General features: G+C 40.2%; 1 long non-coding RNA gene across 4 annotated transcripts in view; it reads left to right on the top strand.

The window, feature by feature from the left end:
• The window catches only part of LOC120533877, a 191,598-nt gene that overhangs the window by 87,753 nt on the left and 84,581 nt on the right, over nt 1-19,264 (top strand). The window lies entirely within an intron of this gene.

The following is a 19,264-nucleotide window of genomic DNA, read 5'->3' as shown; positions in this document are numbered from 1 at the left end:
CATAGTGCCGTAACTGATGCTCCCTCACTATGCAGGTAATGTGCCTCGTTCAGGACTCCATGAGCAACCGCTCAATTGACACAAAGTCAAACCAACGGTACCCAAGGATTTTCTGGAAATACACAGTACCAAAGGAGTACAGTCTTTGTCTCAGGTCACTGGATAGTGTCCATGTCTCGCAACCATATAGCAAGACAGGAAGCACCAGGACTCTAAAGACTTGGACCTTTTGCATAGATACCGGGAGCGCCACACACCCCTTTCCAGCAACCTCATGACCCCCCAAACTCTCTCAATCTGTCTACTGACTTCACAGGAAGAGTCACCAGAGACATGAATGTCACTGCCAAGGTAAGTAAACCTCTCAACAAGGTCAACACTCTCTCCGCAAACAGACACACTGCTGATGGCTGTGCCCAAGAGGTCATTAAAGGCCCGAATCTTGTTTTTTTTCCAGGACACTCGCAAGTCCAGACCCTCAGATTCCTTGCTCAGTCTCTCGAGCATCCTAATCAGAGCCTTCACTGACTCCGCGAAGATCACAGCATCATCAGCAAAGTCAAGATCTGTGAATTTTTCTTCACCAACAGATGCCCCACAGCCTCTGGACCCCACAATCTTGCCCAACAGGCAATCACCCTTCCCTTTCCAGATAGAGACAACAAGTCCCATTTTCCAGTCAGCTGGGATTATGCCAGTCTCCCAAATCGAAGCAAAGATTGCTTGCAATGCCAGGAGGACAGCCTTACCAACAGCCTGGAGAAGTTCACCCCATATACCACAGATCCCTGCAGCCTTTCCCCCCCTCAGCTGGTTCACCACCTGTGCAATCTCAGTGAGATTGGGTGGTTTGGAGCTAATTGGAGGATCAGCCTCAAGAACCATGGACCCAGAGATATCCAACTTCCTACCCGGAGGATCAGCTTTGAACAACTGCTCAAAGTAGCCAGCCCAGCAGGTCATAACTGCAGTGTCATCCGTAAGGACTCTTCCATTAGCTGCCCTGACTGCGATTCTCTGAGGAACATATTCAGATTTGCGTAATGCTTCAATTCCTCTGTAAGCAGGACGTGGGTCGCTAAACCACAGATGGTTGTCACTTGCTCACAGATTCCTCTAACAAATGCCTCTTTATCTGACATCAGAGCCCTCGCAGCTGTCCTTCTCAGTTCCTGGTACAGACCAGTTGCCTCATGTATAAATGGTGCATACACACAGAAATGTTGTGTAAGAACTTTTCCACGTTCAAATCACGATGTATAAAACCTATACTTGACGTAAAGCCAGGCACTTTTCCACGGTACCTCATACCTTGTCGTACGCAAGTTCTCCGTTCGGTTTTGCAGACTGGCGGCATCCAGCGTCAAAGCAATGCTACTGTTCCTGTGTGGTTACTCCTTATTTTCCTGACGCAGCTTTATAAATACACTAAAACTAACCGCATATTGTTTATTAGTGTAATGCATCTGATTGTAATTAACTTGTAACAATATAATGGTCTATGGAATAGAAATAGTATTCCAACTACCATAACTGCTTTAGCGTTGTTACTCTCACTGCACCTTCTTCTTTTTCTTCTTCTTTCAGTTGCTACCGTTAGGAGTTGCCACAGCAGATCAACTTTTTCCATATTACTCTCACTGCACCACTTGGAGTATTTTTATCATTGTATCTGAGTGTGAATCACAGCAGCAGCTGATCGGAAAGAGAATTATCGGTATACAGCATCAAGCACGCGCTACCTCAACCACGGCAAAACCTTTCAAAGCCTTTCCTGAACGGACCTCGCGGTTCAGAAACAGTTTCATCCCAAGAACTATAAACGCACTCAATCAATTGCTTCTTGTAGAACTGTTTATACTTATAAGTACAATTACCTCACTGTAAACTTGCACTACAGTTATAATATTGCACAACCTGAGCCACTTTATAAAGCGTGTATTTACATATGATGACGATATCATTTTTAAGATGAAATGCAGCAAAATATGTTTATTATATTATACAGGTAAAACTTTAACTTCATTTAAATACTCTATATTCTTCACTGGGACTGGCGTGAAGGATAGAATAATTAAACATGTATTACGAAGATAGTTCAATGTTCCTTAAACGTTTTGAAGAATCGGTGCTCTAAGCTTACAGATGGCTTAACATCTATTACACAGCTGATTGTGTGGCGATTGGTTACTTGGAGAAAGAAAAGCAAGGACTGCAGGGGTGGCCACACCAATATATATTGAATATAAACAGAAAGAGAAAATAACGACACAGCTAAAAACGCAGCGGCAAATTTCAACAAAAGTTAAACGCTTGTGTCATGAGCACGAGGCGGCTATGCAGTGTCCGCATCCACCATGCATAAGATACCTAATTGACATTGGTGGGCGAAGGATCCACCGATTCTTTCTCTGCCCAGGCCTGCCACAAGCCTAGAGCCGCCCATGAGTACGGCTGCAATAAATAATTTCATCGAAGGTCATGCACAATCACTGCGCCGTGAAACCCATGTTTAATAACATGCTTTAACTCCTATCATCATGAAAATGATATCACGTATACAGTATTTTAGTTATTCAGAGAGCTGTAATATCATGAATGTAATGGATTCTGTGTCCAGTCGGAGGAAGAGAGCCGGTTTAAGAAGCAAGTAGTGATTCACACACATAGAGCACATAGAAGATCAAATACAAAACAAAGCATTTAACGTGCTACTTTAATTACGATGTGATTTGAGAAACTGGTTAATTAAACAATTTTAAGATAACGTTTATGATGTTATACTTTAATGACAAAATAAACTACATGATTAAAGTGGAAATTTTGAGATTGAAGTTGACATTTCGTGCTTTTTTCCCCACTGTGTGCATATTTTTTTTCTCTGTATCCTAATGAGCTTTCATATGACACTCAGAAGGTGGGCTAAGACTCACCTTTTCATGGCGACTTTGATATCTGAGTTTTCAAGTTTCTCCAACACGCTATGTCATTCAATCAATTTCCTTTTGTTGATTATACTACGGTTTAATTAAACAAATAGTATGTTTTTTCTTTGCCTCCACTTGGTATTCGCTGAAATTCTTATATTTTCCCTGTGCTTTTCCCATTGTCTTTTCACAGAAGGCTGAGCTTAAGGGTGATTTAAATTGATTTGCATATTCAAAGAGGCGTAATTCTGGGAGGAGTTGAGGCGTTACATAAGGCGCATGCACGAGCGTTACTTTTCATGCTGACCGGGATTTATGTAGCGGAAGAACGTGGAAGTCGGAGTACTTACAGATTCCTGCATCTGGATTTTTCTGTGCGTAAGCACATTTCGGCTTTTGTGCTTACGTCATGTTATAGTGCGAATTCTACGCACGGCGTTATGCATGAGGCCCCAATGCTGCCATTGAGCCATGCGCTGCGACTCCTCTCGATGATATCCAGGGTGACCTGCGAGATGAAACACCTCTTTCTGGGAACACTGGTAACACCAACACAACCCTCAGCAACCTTCAGGGTCTTGTCACAGAAGGTCTCCCACATCACATTAGGATCGGCAGTCGTACCCAAATCTGAAAGTTCCTCACACAAACTGCGTGCAGATTCATTAGGAACAGCCTGGTCTTGGAGTCTGGCCAAGTCCTGGCTCATTTTCCTAGTAGGTGGTAACCTACTGGACCTAAGCTGGATCCTAAGAGTAGCAACAACAAGTCTGTAGTCAGAATTCAGAAACTGGGCACTTCTGTCGACCCTGCAGTTTTGCAAGAGCCTCCAGCATCTGCCCACGAAGATGTGATCGATCTCCTTCACCGCACTACCAGTATTGGAATACCAAGTCCAACGATGTGGTTCATGGCACAGGAACCAGGATCCGGCGATTCGCAGCCCCTGACCTTTTGCAAAGTCAAAGAACATAGAGCCACTTTCACCACGGTCACCAGACCCAAACTCCCTCACCGAAACATCACTCACTGCGTTCGGAGCATACACTGAGACAACAGACAAGGCACCCAGAGAGTGCCGTAATCTGAGTCTCATAATACGCTCGTTGAAAGAAGTGACATCAGACACCATCGGAAGAAGCCAATACGTTACAGCAATAGCTACTCCCCGAGTATGAAAGCCATCAGACCTACCAGACTAATAAAGGGTGTAGTCTCCTACAGAGATCTGGCCAGTCCCCAGTCTATGCACCTCAGAGAGTGTTGCCACTGCAATATGGAGTTTATGTAGCTCCTTCGATAGCAGAGGAAGATGATCATCTTGCCGGAGAGACAAGACGTTTCATGCGCCCACCCGTATGGGCCGCCTCAAATTGGGACCCAAATGCTGCCGTACAGTGGGCGACGCCTCAGCACCACACCAGTTCCAATCCCCAACAGACCTGACCCTGTTGGCTCTCCAACGGCTTCAACTCTTCCAGGGATGGGGCTCCCGAGGGCTTTCCCCCATCCCCTTCATGATGCGAGCAGCCTTCCTTTGGGCAGCTGCAGCAGAGCTACTTCTGCGGAGAGCAAAAAGGAGTCCTTTCTGTAGTCTCGGAGCTTTGTGAATTTTTTTTTTACGGTGGTTGGAGTGCCAATCCTGCCACCAACCCCCATGATTTCCCTGCAAGTTGGAGGACCTCTTGCAGGGCCAGATGCAGTTTAACGTCATACCCAGGACTCGATTATTGCACAATAGTATAATATATGTTATTTATTTCTGACTAGTCCCCTCCAAGTGATTCACTTCATTGTGTTTTCTGTAAATCCCTTTTATGTTTTTCTGTATTAAATTAAATTTTTAAACTACCTCAGTGCTTCCTGTTTTTGCCTGTTTTGGCATTAAAACAATCATCCAAGCGGTTTGGAAAATGCCTGACTGACTGACATTTTCTGAATTCACTTAAGTGCCCAACAGCATACAGCACAAATGTAGGTGCCAAATCATAACAGGGCAGACCCACGGGCATCTCCAGTGGGCAATACCTGCATGTGTAATGTGAGAGAAAATCTGATACAGAGAGAATCTGCAAATGTCACTTGGACAGTCCCCAATGGGGATTTCAACCCAAGACTCTGGAGCTATGCCACCATGCCGCACACATTAAAATAAATAAAATGCCAATTTTCGGCTGCACCCATTAGAAAAACACCCTGTAATCAAAGAGTGTCATTTGGAGGGCAAAAACCTTACCATTTACTACTTTGTAAGGTTTAAAAATTTTAAAAAGATGGATGTTATATACTATTTGATACTGGAAAAAATTTAATTCGCACTTAGGGGATCTGTACAAAAATTTTTCAAAACCTGGCAGGATCTAATCAATAACATTTTAGAATAAGCATTTAAATTAAGGAAGCAGGTTCTCTCCCCTCTTTTACTCCATTTATCTTTATTCATTTATTAATTTATCTATTATTTTTACTAGCATAAAGTTTTAGACTGTTGGCCTAGCTCTCTTTATCAGGGGTGGGGGCTGATTTGTTTCAGACCTTTTTTTTTTGTAAAACTTGAGTTATGTGAATGGAAAGTTATTTGATTTTGATTTTGAAATATTATGGCCAGTGATGGTTTAAACCAGGCATGTCAAACTCACTACCATTGGTGGGCCATTTCGACTGCAATATGTGTGTCAGCGGGCCACACTGTAACAACTATTATTGTACTATTATACAAAGTTACTGTAGCTTTCTTTCCAATACTGAAAAGTTAAAAAAATGTAACACTTAAAGTTTAAAGAAAAGCAATTTATTTCCATACAATCTCCGTACAACAGCGTACAATTAGAGTCTTAGCCTCTTAGCTAGGTCCTTATACAGGAGTCTTACAGTATGAGATCTATTTCTTTTGTCCCGATTCTTAGCATCTCTTGTTATTAACCAGTTCGTCAATATCAAGTTTGAAATCTTGTGCAGCTGCAACTTTTATGAGGGGTGAAAGGTGCTTGACAGTAAGTCTTGAGCGATGTGGGGTTTTGGTAGCTTTCATTAACGAAAACAATTGCTCACAAAAGTAAGTGCTTTCGAACATATACAGTACTCTTGATGCCAAATTACGGATCTACACATACAAGGGTGGCAGGTAAGCATACAAGCCTGGCACACCAACTTTGTTGTATTTTGCCTTCAGAATAGAATCTGAGTGCAGTTCAATCAATTCCATTTGGATATTCTCAGGCACATTCTCAAGGTTGTAAGAGTACGGTGACGTAAACAGCGCAAAGTCCTGTTTGTGTGAACTGAAATCACGAAAACGCTCACTGAATTCATTGCTCAGTAATTCAAGTTGGAAAACAAATCCTCCAAAAATCAAATTTTACTTTACTAAGTTTACTTCAAAATGTATATTGTAAAATAAGCCGATATGCAAAAAGCCCCCAGACCTACACTAATTTTACAACCTCAAAATCACAAAAATTTGTTAATAAATAACTCACCAACTTCTCGCGTCCATTTCATTGCTGTAGTCTGAAGCAAAAAAATGTGAAAATATCCATCTATCCATCCACCCATCCTCTTCCGCTTATCCGAGATGGGGTCACGGGGGTAGCAGCTTCAGCAGAGATGCCCAGACTTCCCTCTCCCCGGCCACTTCTACTAGCTCTTCCGGGGAAATCCTGAGGTGTTCCCAGGCCAGCTGGGAGACATAGTCCCTCCAGCGTGTCCTGGGTCTTCCCCGGGGCCCCCTCCTGGTTAGACGTGTCTAGAACACCTCACCAGGGAGGCATCCAGGAGTCATCCTGATCAGATGCCTGAGCCACCTCATCTGAATCCTCTCGATGTGGACGAGCAGCGGCTCTACTCTGAGCCCCTCCCGGATGACTGAGCTTCACATCCTATCTTTAAGGGAAAGCCCAGACATCCTGTGAAGGAAACTAATTTCAGCCACTTGTATTCGCGATCTCGTTCTTTCAGTCACTTACCTCAGCTCACGACTATAGGTACAATACAATTTGTTTTTATATAGCCCAAAATCACACAAGAAGTGCCGCAATGGGCTTTAACAGGCCCTTCCTCTTCCCAGGCCTTGACACTCTAAGAAGACAAGGAAAAACTCCCAAAAAAACCCCAGTAGGGAAAAAATGGAAGAAACCTTGGGAAAGGCAGTTCAAAGAGAGATCCCTTTCCAGGTAGGTTGGGTGTGCAGTGGGTGTCAAAAAGAAGGGGGTCAATACAATACAATACACAGAACAAATCCTCAAGCAGAATTTAACAGTAGATGATATCAGATAATATGATTTGGATTTGTTTAGAGTCCTACAGACCTCATCCATCAAGCTGCCTCCCCCATTTGGCCATTCCACGGCTGAAACGGTGCTGGGCCAGCCAATCCGATGAAAGGACCCCTCTTTCCCACGATTCCTGCGATCCTCCATCAGGAATGACTTTACCTTAGGGCAGGCAAAACAACTTGGCAGGTGGGCCGTGGCAGGATTGTAGATCAACCGGTAAATTGAGAGCTTTGCCTTACGGCTCAGCTCCTTTTTCACCATGAAAGACCGATGCAGAGCCCGCATCACTGCAAGTGCCGGACCGATCTGCCTGTCAATCTCCCACTCCATTACCTGAAAATATGTGAGCTATTACTACTCGTGATGGTCAGTTCTGCCCAGTGTCCAGTCTCAGCAGCCCAGCCAGTGGAGTAGCCTGCCAGGCTGCTGCAGCCTAGCACCAGTTGCGATTGTGCTCATTAACTTTGGTCAAGGCTCGTGGGGGGTTGCAGTGTCATGCCTAGGGTATCAAGGAGCTGACACTGCAGCTGCAACTATACTAGCAGATGATGTTTTTGGTACCGTAATGCCTTGAGAAAACATGCTTTTGTCAGAAGGTGGAAGTAAGAAAAGTCAATAAGTAATGCCAAAGATGCAGCATGATTCAATCACAAATGATAGTAATCATTTTGTACAAGTTTAGTGCTAAATAGGATCTGTCATGCGGACCGCAGGCTGCATGTTTGACATGCCCGGCTTAAACAGTAACAATATCTTGAAAACCAAAGTGCTTGCTGTTTAAATTAACTTTAGTTTTTTATTATTTATTTTTTTTTGGATTTACATTACTGCAGTAAAGGCTGATAATTTCTGTCTATAATGTCTCATATGCAACTTCATTCAGAAGTAGTTTTCTCCTTTGCTTTGCATTTAAAATATTTTTGTTTGCTTTTATAATTGCATTCCATCCAGGAAAAAGGCTCTTCAATTTTTAAATTTGGAATTTCTCTGCTAGTCTTGAAATACTTATTTAAGCATTTTAGGAAAGGTTCTGGGCCTTCTGAGGAACGAGACTAGCAACGTAAATTGTCTACCCTGCTATTAACGGGCAATAATTGAGCTATTAGATTGATAATGAGCTGAGACCGATGCCTTAATGGAAAATGCCATTATTAGTCTTCAAATAGAGCAATAAAGATAAAGCTTTCAACAGTGAAAAAGCATGATGGCTAAAACAAACAAAATCATTGGTAAACAGATTTGTCTATATAAAAGGTCATAAAAACAAGAAGCCTAATTTACCAAAGAGGCTAAAAGGTTGCACTGAGCAAAACAAGTTATGCGCCTATTTCTGTTTTTTGTTTGTATATGTTTTGTATACTCTAAAGGCTATTTAGTATGCTATCTAGTGTTGCAGACTGTGGTTTCATCAAATAGGATGTGCACTTATTTTGTAACCCTTCACTGGCCATAAACTCAAAGCTGTGGGCTCTGGGCTCATTTTATGGTTTACTTAGAGACTTATTTAAATGACTTAACCTCCAGTCCTTGAAAGGCTTAAAATCTGAGTCTATCACTGAATTTGAATATTCAAGCCTCCACAACAGAAAACACATTCAAAAATAAAGGCTTTACTTGAAACACAATGACATAAGCAAAGTAAACAATATGTTACCAGACTGGCTAAATTTTATTATTAGGTATATTCTTGGCAGAAGAATTGCTCATTGTTAAAAACTGTGCCCGCTGTCTCAGACTAAATCAAAATCTTTTAGGAAAAGCACTTGCATATCCCTTTTCAAATTTTTTATATTTCTTTTAGGGCAACTATTTTTGCCTATGTTTGATTCTTATTTGGTTCCCATTGGCACATTGATATTTTACTTGTTTCTTCAAGAGTATCCTTATATACTAAAGCACCAAGCACTAATCTGTTCTTATATTCTGTTTTTCCTCTGTATATTTTCATTCCATTATCTCCATAATTTCCTAGCCTTACTCGTGTCACGTGGTCTTAATATTTGGTGTCCATGCTCACTTTCTGGCTGTCCACAGCTTTTGCTGACTTAACTTATTGTTCTGCACCAACATTTTATAATTCCTTGCTTGGCATGCTCACTGAAAGGAGGTTAAAGAGGACAAGGGCTTCTCAAAAATAGCATAGGAAAGAGTTACATACAAAATGAAATGTAATGGAATGCGCTACAAGAAGGGGTTTAAATCTCTTTTGAGGACTTAGGCACTGTAAATGTAGAGAGAAGAGTGGCACAGATGTTGGAAGAATGGGAGAGACAGAGGTCAGGAAATGGAGATGCAGAAATTGAAAAAGAGAAAGAGAGATAGAGATAGACTAGAGGTAAAAGAAGGACTTCTTGTGGTAATGTGGTGGGCAACTGTTCTGGCCATGCCTCCAGATAAACAGAGCAAAAGATCTATATAGTTAGGTCCGGAGGTGTAGCATCCATCCATCCATTATCCAACCTGCTATATCCTAACTACAGGGTCACGGGGGTCTGCTGGAGCCAATCCCAGCCAACACAGGGCGCAAGGCAGGAAACAAACCCCGGGCAGGGCACACACACACATACACACACACACACACACGCACACACCAAGCACACACTAGGGACAATTTAGAATCACCAGTCCACCAAACCTGCATGTCTTTGGACTGTGGGAGGAAACCGGAGTACCCGGACGAAACCCACGCAGACACAGAGTGAATATGCAAACTCCACGCAGGGAGGATCCGAGAAGCGAACCCGGGTCTTCTAACTGTGAGGCAGCAGCAGAGATGTAGCAGGTCTTTAGTTTTGTTCTGTGTTCATTTGTTCTTTGCATTCTCCCTTTTGTGTTTCACTCTATGTGGGTACTGTATTTTTTCTAATAAAGTCACCATTTCATGTCCTTTTTGCCTCTGGCATGTAAGTGTCTTTCATAATGCACAGAAAGTCCACTGATAGGAAGTCATTGGTAAGAAGTCATCTCTTTGTTAAGCTCAGCTTCTTGCAACCAGCATGTTTTCCAAACACCCACACCATTTAAAAAATGTTAAGCCATAGGCATTAAATATATTTATATTTCATTATAAATACACCTAAAGATGGACCAAAACAATTCAAATTACCACTAATTAAACAAAAATATGATCATCACAATAGGCTCATAAAAGATGCAGAAAACTTTTTGCTTAAACTGCTGGCCAGGGATAGATCCCCAGGGCCTGACAAGACACAGCGAGACAGATCCAACCTGCTGACGCACAGATTAAGAATACGTTATTCATTCGAATGCTGATGCTTATTTGTACTTATAGTACAACAAACAAAATTTAACAGCTTTGTTATACTAGCAGAGTAAATAGTACATACTAAATAATTTACACAACAATCATTCATGTTGGGATTCACATGCTTTACATGAAGAACTGGCAATTGGGTAAAATACAAGAAGATATTGATATCTTGCCTTTAATAATAAAACACAAATTAGAACATTAGAAAAACATTATAACAATCTAGACAAGAACAAGTCATTCAGCCCAACAAAGACTAGTTTTGAAAGTCCCTAAAGTCCTACCGTCTACCACACTACTTGGTAGATTATTCCAAGTGTCTGTGATTCTCTGTGTAAAGAAAAACTTTGTAATGTGTAATGTTTGTGCAAAATTTACCCTTAGCAAGTTTCCAGCTGTGTCCCCGTGTTCTTGATGAATTCATTTTAAAATAACAGTCTCGATTCACTGTACTAATTTCCTTCATAATTTTAAACACTTCAGTCATGTCCACTCTTAATCTTCTTTTGCTTAAACTGAAAAGGTTTAATCTTTCTTCATAATTTATCCCCTGTAGCCCTGGAATCAGCCTAATTGCTCTTCTATGGACCTTTTCTAGCACTGTTATGTCCTTTTTGTAGCTTGGAGCCCAAAACTGCACACAGTACTCCAGATGAGGCCTCACAAGTGTTTTATAAAGCCTGAGCATAACCTCTTTGGACTTGTATTTCACACATCATGCTATATAACCTGTTACACACGAGCACTTAGGATGTAGCCAACAAGTCCTAAGGTAAGTGATCTGTCGCGAGATGAAGGGTTGATTTTGAGTACCAACACCTCTCTCTCTCTCTCTCTCTGTCTTTCACCAGCCAATCCCATTCACTTAATCTCCATTTCTGGGTTCTCAAAATGGCCATCCAACATCACTTCCGATTCCAATTCCTCCTGATGACACCACTTCCGGTCCCTCCTTGATGACGTAAGACGTTTGTCTTACAGTTATGATGTCATTTCCAGCCATACTTCCTTCCGCTCACCATTTTGTATAAAAACCTCCAATTCACTACTGTTGTTTGTCAAATGCTTTTGTTTTTTTTGCAACCCTTTTTTCATCAGTCTGCTGGACATTATATGGGGCAATTCCCCAACTCTTTTTTGACTTGTTGTGACAATTATCTACTTATTACAAACCTAACATTCTGTTTGCCTTCTTAATGGCAAATATAGTAATGGCCTGCCAAATGCCAGGCAGTAGTTTTATTGAACCTATTCTATTATAATTAAAGTCAAGCGAGTGGTGTGCCATTGCATGTGATGGACATACACAGTATGTGCTGAGGCTTAAGAGCTGTGCACTCCAGTCGGCTGGAGCCGTAGCTGAGTGACAGACAAGTTTTCTGGAAATCAAGAATAAGCCGCGTAGTACGATTATTAAAAATGTCTATCAATCTGTCCATCAAGTGTCTAAACTTCCGTATCCTGAATAAGATTGTGGGGAAGGTGGGATCTATTTAGGCAAACATCAGGTGCAAGTCCATCACAGGTTGAGCACATACTCCAACTAATCTGTCCCCCATAGGACTTTGGCAAGAAATCTGCATGCAAATGGGGAGAACATGAAAACTCCATCACCACTGCAAGGCAGATGCACTATCACTGCGCTACTTTGGTGCTCCCAGGTTAAAAATATATCTTTTTAATTGTTTACAAATTTTCTCCAGTTGAATCAGTATTTTCTCACTGTAAACATGAAATAAATTTGTGAGGTTTTTTTATACTGCTGAATGGAATTCTTCAGACCATCTCTACACAGTAAAATGGCCGATGATAAATTCATTCTTATAGTGCTGTAGTAATTCTTCAAAGTGTAATATATGGTAAGAATGGACCCACATATACTCTTAGTGTTAATTTAACACTGGCGATTTTGCTGTGAATTAGTTTGCTATTTGTATTTCAAAACCATTTTGCACTGATTAGCAAAGTTTTGTTTTTAAGGACTTAAAGGTGTATTTGATATGTAAGAAATTCTTTAATTGCATTGTGTAAAGTAAAACATGATGAAAAAAATAATTATCCATCCTCATCCAACTACAGGGGCACGTGGGACTGCTGGAGCCAATCCCAGCCAACACAGGGTACAAGGCAGGAAACAAACTCCAGGCAGTGTGCCAGCCCACCGCAGGGCACACACACACTAGGGACAATTTAGGATCGCCAATGCACCTAACCTGCATATCTTTGGACTGTGAGAGGAAACCGGAGTACCCGGAGGAAACCCACGCATAAACAGGGAGAACATGCAAACTCCACACAGGGAGAACCCGGGAAGCGATCCCGGGTCTCCTAACTGCGAGGTAGCAGCGCTACCCACTACGCCACTGTTCCTCCGCAGGAATATTTATTAGAAATGTATTTTTTTGGGAAACGTTCATATTCAATAATCAAAATTGGCCAAGAATACTCTCTTTGTGGCATCTTTGAGGTGGATTTCAAATAATATTTAAAATCTACAAAAGGTCTGGAAAATGCTGAAACACAGAAAACTTTTGAATTATGCAAAACATATACTTTGTTTACATTGTTTAATTTGTAGGTTCTCTATTTGTGTGAAATGTATATTTTTCTTGGTTCTCTTTTCTTTGCATGTTTACGTAAAGCTTTGGAAAATTTCTTATGAATAATAAAATTTTATTTATTGTAAAAAAAATACAGGTTTATCTATCAATATGTTTAATATTTTAACTAAACCAACAAAGATTGTCCAACACCTAATACCAGGTCTAAATACAGCAGAAAACACAACTAGTAGAAGTAGAAATATAGAATACGAATTCATAAATCAGTTGTCCTACCTTACAGAGGCGTTCTGTCTTACCAAAGAACTGACCTTACAGGGGACCTGACATCCATACCAGTGCACCTCGGTGCAGCTCCAAAACTCAGATGGTTTAATTTTCACAAGTGCCCCCCAACTTTAGGGCCTGACAGGCTCATTGCAAGGATCCATCTGTGCTGCTGGCAAGTATAAACCTGTGCCCAATTTTAACGTGTATTTATAAAGGTGAGCGGTTGGACTGAATGCAGCTTTTATTTTTGCAATACTACTGTTGCTTTTACAAGACACGTTGAATATCTTACCGCAATACTAAGCTGTCTTTGTTCAATTTTTTCATTAGAACTGGAGCACTTTTATAGCCTGTAGTGTTTTTTTTTCTGCAACCTTGAGATTAAAGCGGCCATTCATTATAGGTAAAGATTTATAATTTACAACAGCTTAATGATGAATGCTTCTGTGGACACCTACAAAATCCTGCTCTTAACAAGCAAATTGGAAAACTATTTAGCTCCAGACTGTTAAATCAATTGCTTGTTTTTAATTGGATTTGTCTCTTATGCATTCCTTTCCTCCCTCATTACTGTTTTCTAGACTAAAACTCAGTTCCCACATCTTCAGATATGTCTTCCATAGGACTAATAAAGATAAGGGAGGGGGAATTCTAGTCTGAGTTTGGAACAAGCAGGCACGGATAACTGATTTTAATGATTAAATGATTCAGTTGCAAACAACATTTTGAAATTTCTTAGAATAGTTTACGGCTAAGTGGGGCAATGATACTTTAGAAGAGCAGCAGCAAATATGACTTTCTCAACAACCTGGAAGCTTTTTGAACCTACAGAAAATATCAATAACCTTTCCTGGTAAAGCCTCAAATTTTTGCATTTGAATTTGAACTGTAATGAAAAGACAGAATAAAGACATTAGCAATTTGTAGGGAGTGGAAACTGAACTCCCCACATTTGCTGAGATTAGTTGGTGTAATAAGTCAATTCTATCTCAAATGGGAGGGCGACTTTTGGAAATGAGTCATTTTCACTCATTGGTACATGTTTAATGATTTTGTTCTCACCCTCAGAGTCATTAAAAGTGCAACAAGAGCAACAAAGCATATCAGTCTCTACAAGACAGTAAACTAGGCTGGGTTCTCTATTAACATTTTCTGTTTCTAAAGGCAGACATACATCCTGCTCAGTCAAATTAAGGTCTCTACATTTCTGACTGGGTATTGATCAAGTTGTTGGGGATTGTGGAAATATTAGGCTGTTTCCTTATTTATGATCTGGGAAAGTCACATTACCACTTAACTGCAATTTTGTGGAAAGTGATGGCATTTAATTCTAATTGTGCTTTTACAACACATGTATGTACAGTTTCTGTATGTAGGCACCTAAAAAGGTATAGATTATAAAACAGTAATAAGAATACTTTCCAAAGATTATGATTTCCAGGCCTACAAAATTCGTTTTAATATAAATAACTAGGCCTTTAAACTCTAGGAAGGCCTAGAAACAGAAAGTGGGCCTGGCCTGCACTTTGAAAAACCAAGCCTTAGAAAGGGCTGGGAGATGAGTGTAACAGAAACTATTTAAGTCGACAGCCATTTTGTAGATGACAATGTAACTCAAAATTCTGAAGCAGCAGGTATTGGTCATGAGAAATCCTCTTGAATTCTTTTACTGTCTTTCTTAAAGATTTTATAGACTGGAAGATTTGTTTTCTACTACAAATTGAATGTGTAGAGTTGAGTTTTTAAATGCTTAGCATATTGTAGACTGGTGGTGGAAAAGGAAGTTCATTTTGGAAAGGGCTGTAAAACTAATATAATGTACTTTCAGTCTATTTTTAATTGTGAGAGAGATGAATCATTCCAGAAATTACAGACAGATGTTTTGTAATGACTAGGGCTTATAAAACTAAAAGATTTACTGAAATAATTTAATTATGCACCACTTCAGCTTTTTGTGGGGGAGGATGTAGCTTAAGAGCACAAGAGAGAAACGGCAGAATCATTACATGCTGACCCAACAGTGGGACCTGCTTCATCACTTCATCTGTATGAATGCCATGTCTGAAAGGCATAAGGTGGTCAGCTTTTTCAGGCCTGTACATTTGGTGCAAATGTTTCTTGTTTGTTTTTTTTTTTTGTGAATTAGTTTTTAATTTGGCTAAAGTTTATATCTGTCTTTGCCTAGGCAGCCCTCTTTGTTGTCTTTTCAAAAGAGTTGTGTATAAATCACTGCTATTGTTTAATGTTTCAGTTGACCTATGCAGTACAGTTTTGTTACTTGATAGATACCACAGAGTCCAAAATCCATAAACATCTAAGGTGGAATGATACTTGTAAATATACTGCAGTAAAATTTCTGAATTAAATTATTAGACATGGTGGAAACCTCGCTATATATAAGGTGATGATTAAACAGTTTTAACTGACTTTTTAAGAGAAAACAAGTTTTAGTTTTGAACCTATGCCCCACAAACAGTGATATACTTGTTATAACAATCAGAAACCTTTTCCGTTTCACTCAAAATGTTTTGTCTTTCTTATATATCCAGTCTTCCATACCTGACCTGGAATCTTCATCACTGGAGTTGCACATCCTTTGGAAGTTGCCCGTCACATCAGGAAAAGTAATAATTACAAATGGTTCAGGTTTGTTCAATAGGGTGGGAATGGCATCTCCTCAAACACACAGTTTTCCAGATTAGACTAAGTCACCTCTGCAGCAAAAACAGGGATATTGTCATTAAGCAGAAGGGTGTGGTCAACAGTTTTCTTCATTGCTTTTCCCTACCTGACTGCTGCAAGCATGTAATCAATATGGACTACACCCTCTGCATCATAAAAATGTACACAAGATCTTGTCTTGCCATGACTGGCTTAAAAACTTAACTTCTTTGATGGAGAATTATTGTTTTTTGAAATATGAGTTAAAGTGCTGTATCCCAATATGACCCCTAGCTTTGAAAAATCTCTCCTAGTCTTTGATGATGATTCACTTCAGGACTTCTTTCTCTGAGCATCCAATATCTTGCATAACAGAAACTAGGCTATGAATTTCTTAGGTTTTATCTGTTTGCAAGAAATATATTTTCTATGACATTGCAGTGATTTATTCATATGTTTTTCGTGTTTAAGAATCTGTTGACAAGCTTAAATCTAATTTTTGAAATGTATTACAAAGGTTTGAAATATTACATTATTGGCTCTGGCCATTTGGTAGTTACCAGGAAACTAAAGAGCTCATCTTATTTTGCAAGGTTGCAAAGCCTAAGTAAGGCTTTTTAAGTGTGGATTGTCTCACTGGCAGAAATTTTTGTGTCTAGGTTTTGGATCTAGATTTTATTTTTATTAACCATAACACCATTTTCAAATGAGATGATTGCTTCCATTTTGAGATACAGTTACTACACACAACAATACAAATGTTCCTAGGAGCACGCCTCTGAAAGTCATGTTTAATTGCATCATTGACGTGACTGTATAAAGAGCTGCTGGATAGACTTATTCACTGTCAAATTCTGTGGAAAACTTAGAGTTTGAAAGTTTGAGTCTATTCTTAATTTATTTTTTGGCTACAACCTATATTTTGTTTTGTGACTATGACTTTGCTTCTCCTTCTGCTTAGACTGAGTTCCTAGTATATTTTCCATTCTTTGCATGACAACATTTCATTTTCTTGTCCTTCTGCTTCTTAATCTGCTTTCCTTGGTGGTGGCAGAGCAATATTCATGTTGTCTGCTATCCTGAGCACTGTCACCTTTTCAGTCTCTATTACATTTCCCACCACTTTGGCAACATTTACTTCTGTTGTTGATGTCAAAGACTGACCAAACGCATTATCTTTGTGAGATGTCCTACTATTACTTAACACTACAAGTAATGTTTACTGGACTCTAATTTTACATTTTTTAATTGTTTCATCTATGTACAGTGTTTCTTTCTTTGACTTTTTATAGGTTTTTTGGTTTGTACCATCCTCCAGCATAACCTATCAATATGAAGGAGGGTTAAGTTTAGGATTAAGGTAGGGGATTTTAGCCTTGAGGCTACTCATGGGTATACTGACCTTTTATTTAAAAATTAAACATGGTTAATTCTGTCATCTGGGATACCCTTCACCTATTTATCTCTCATTTAGCCCGTTGGGAAAATAAGTTGCTCTATGAATTCTTTCTCCTTTTTTAAGCATGCTTTTCCTGTGTGAAATGTTGATACAGTACTCTCTGTTTGATATGTGTATCTATCAGTCTCAGGTTTTGTATGAACCTCATTTTCAATGAACTCTTTGTTTCTCCTATATACAATAATCCACATTCAATACAGTGGATCGCATAAATGCAATTCTGCGATTGTAACGTGAGGTCTTGGAAAATTGGTAACTCTATCCTGCTCCTATCATTTTGAATTGTTTTCTTTTTCGTAAACGGAATAATTTAAGCAAATTTATTACTCTTTTTAATGGTGCAAGATGCATGTACCAATATGTCCTTCAAATTTTTATTTCTTATATGTGCTGTGTGGAATACGGCCCTGACACAGACAGGCGGACACCGTTGGTTCCAAAACCAGCACACGTTTATTATACATTTTATCAAACTGACACACAGCACACAACCCACTTTCACCCCCAAAGTCCAGGCCTCTCACAATGCTTTCCTCTCTAGGTCCACCTCCACTCCTCCCCTCTTGAGCTCCGTCTTTCTCCCTCCTGACTCCAGCCATCAAATGTAGCGAGGCGGTCCCTTTTATATCCACCCAGATGTGCTCCAGGTGCCTCCCAATATGCGCCTGCTGACACTTTCTGGTGTGGCGGAAGTGCCAGCTGTGCACTCGGAAGCACATTGGGTGTCCGTGGTCTTTTTCCCCCCAGGACTTCCGGTGTGGCAGAAGAGCTGAGGGCCAGGGGCCCCTATAGGGTTGAGCTTTCAAGCTCCTTTCCCGTGGTCCCCAAAGCCACCAGGGCAGTCAATCCCTCATGGTCTGGAGGAGGCATAATCCCTCCTCCGGTCCTTCTGGGCATCCCAACTGGGTACCGCCCCAACTGCTCACCACAGCTGTAATTAATCTGAAGTCCCAGAAGAGTTCCAATTCCCCCTGTAGCTTCTCAAAATGTGCATATAAACCCCTTAAAACTTACTGAGCCTGATGCGAGTTTGTGACCACTATTTGAATGATTTCTATTTGCCTATCATTACGTATCTCCCCCTGTATCACTTCCATCCCTGTTTATATCTGTTCTGTTTTCAAAATCATTTCTCTATAGTCCTGTCCCCCATCCCCTCCCCTTTCTCCAGTGATTACCTAGATAATTATTGGATTGATTTAACATTCCAAGATTATTTAGTAGTCTAGGGTAAATCAAGTCCTCACTGATCATTTGAAAAATAAATTGGGGTTCTATAACTCTCCCCCCCTACCCCCCACTGTAACTGAGGATTAAACTTAGGGCCCCAAGGTTAGGGTTTGGGATGTTCAGATTGTATAACAATTTATTCGTTACCCCACCATCCTCAATATCCAATGTTATTATTGCCTCCCAATCTTTTTTTAGATTGCCATAATAGTTCTTTAACCTTAGGGACCCTAACCCTCCCCCCATTAACCTGTACCTCAAATATATTGTCTAAATATCTCAGATATAAAATTGGCAAGCAGAAACACTTTCAGAATGCCAATTGTTCCCATTTAGACATGTAGATATTGGTGTAAGCGGCGGCAAATTTTTTGCCCATAGCTGTGTCATGAGTCTGCAGATGCATCTTACCATTTGAACTCAAAATCATTGTGTGTTAAACTAAGTTCCAACAATTGTATACACCCACAGTTTGGTCTTTCTGGGTCAGTAAAATTCTAAAATACTTTCAATCCAATCCCAACTGTATATCTATATTAGTATAAAGGCATTCTACATCTATGGTAAACAAGAAAGTTCTAGGAGAAAAATCTTTGTTTTCTAGTTAC

The sequence above is a fragment of the Polypterus senegalus genome, chromosome 8 (genome assembly GCF_016835505.1).
Source record: "Polypterus senegalus isolate Bchr_013 chromosome 8, ASM1683550v1, whole genome shotgun sequence".
In the NCBI taxonomy this organism is placed as follows: Eukaryota; Metazoa; Chordata; class Cladistia; order Polypteriformes; family Polypteridae; genus Polypterus; species Polypterus senegalus.
Note: the sequence above shows the minus strand (reverse complement) of the source record. Positions and strands in the feature narration are given on the sequence as shown.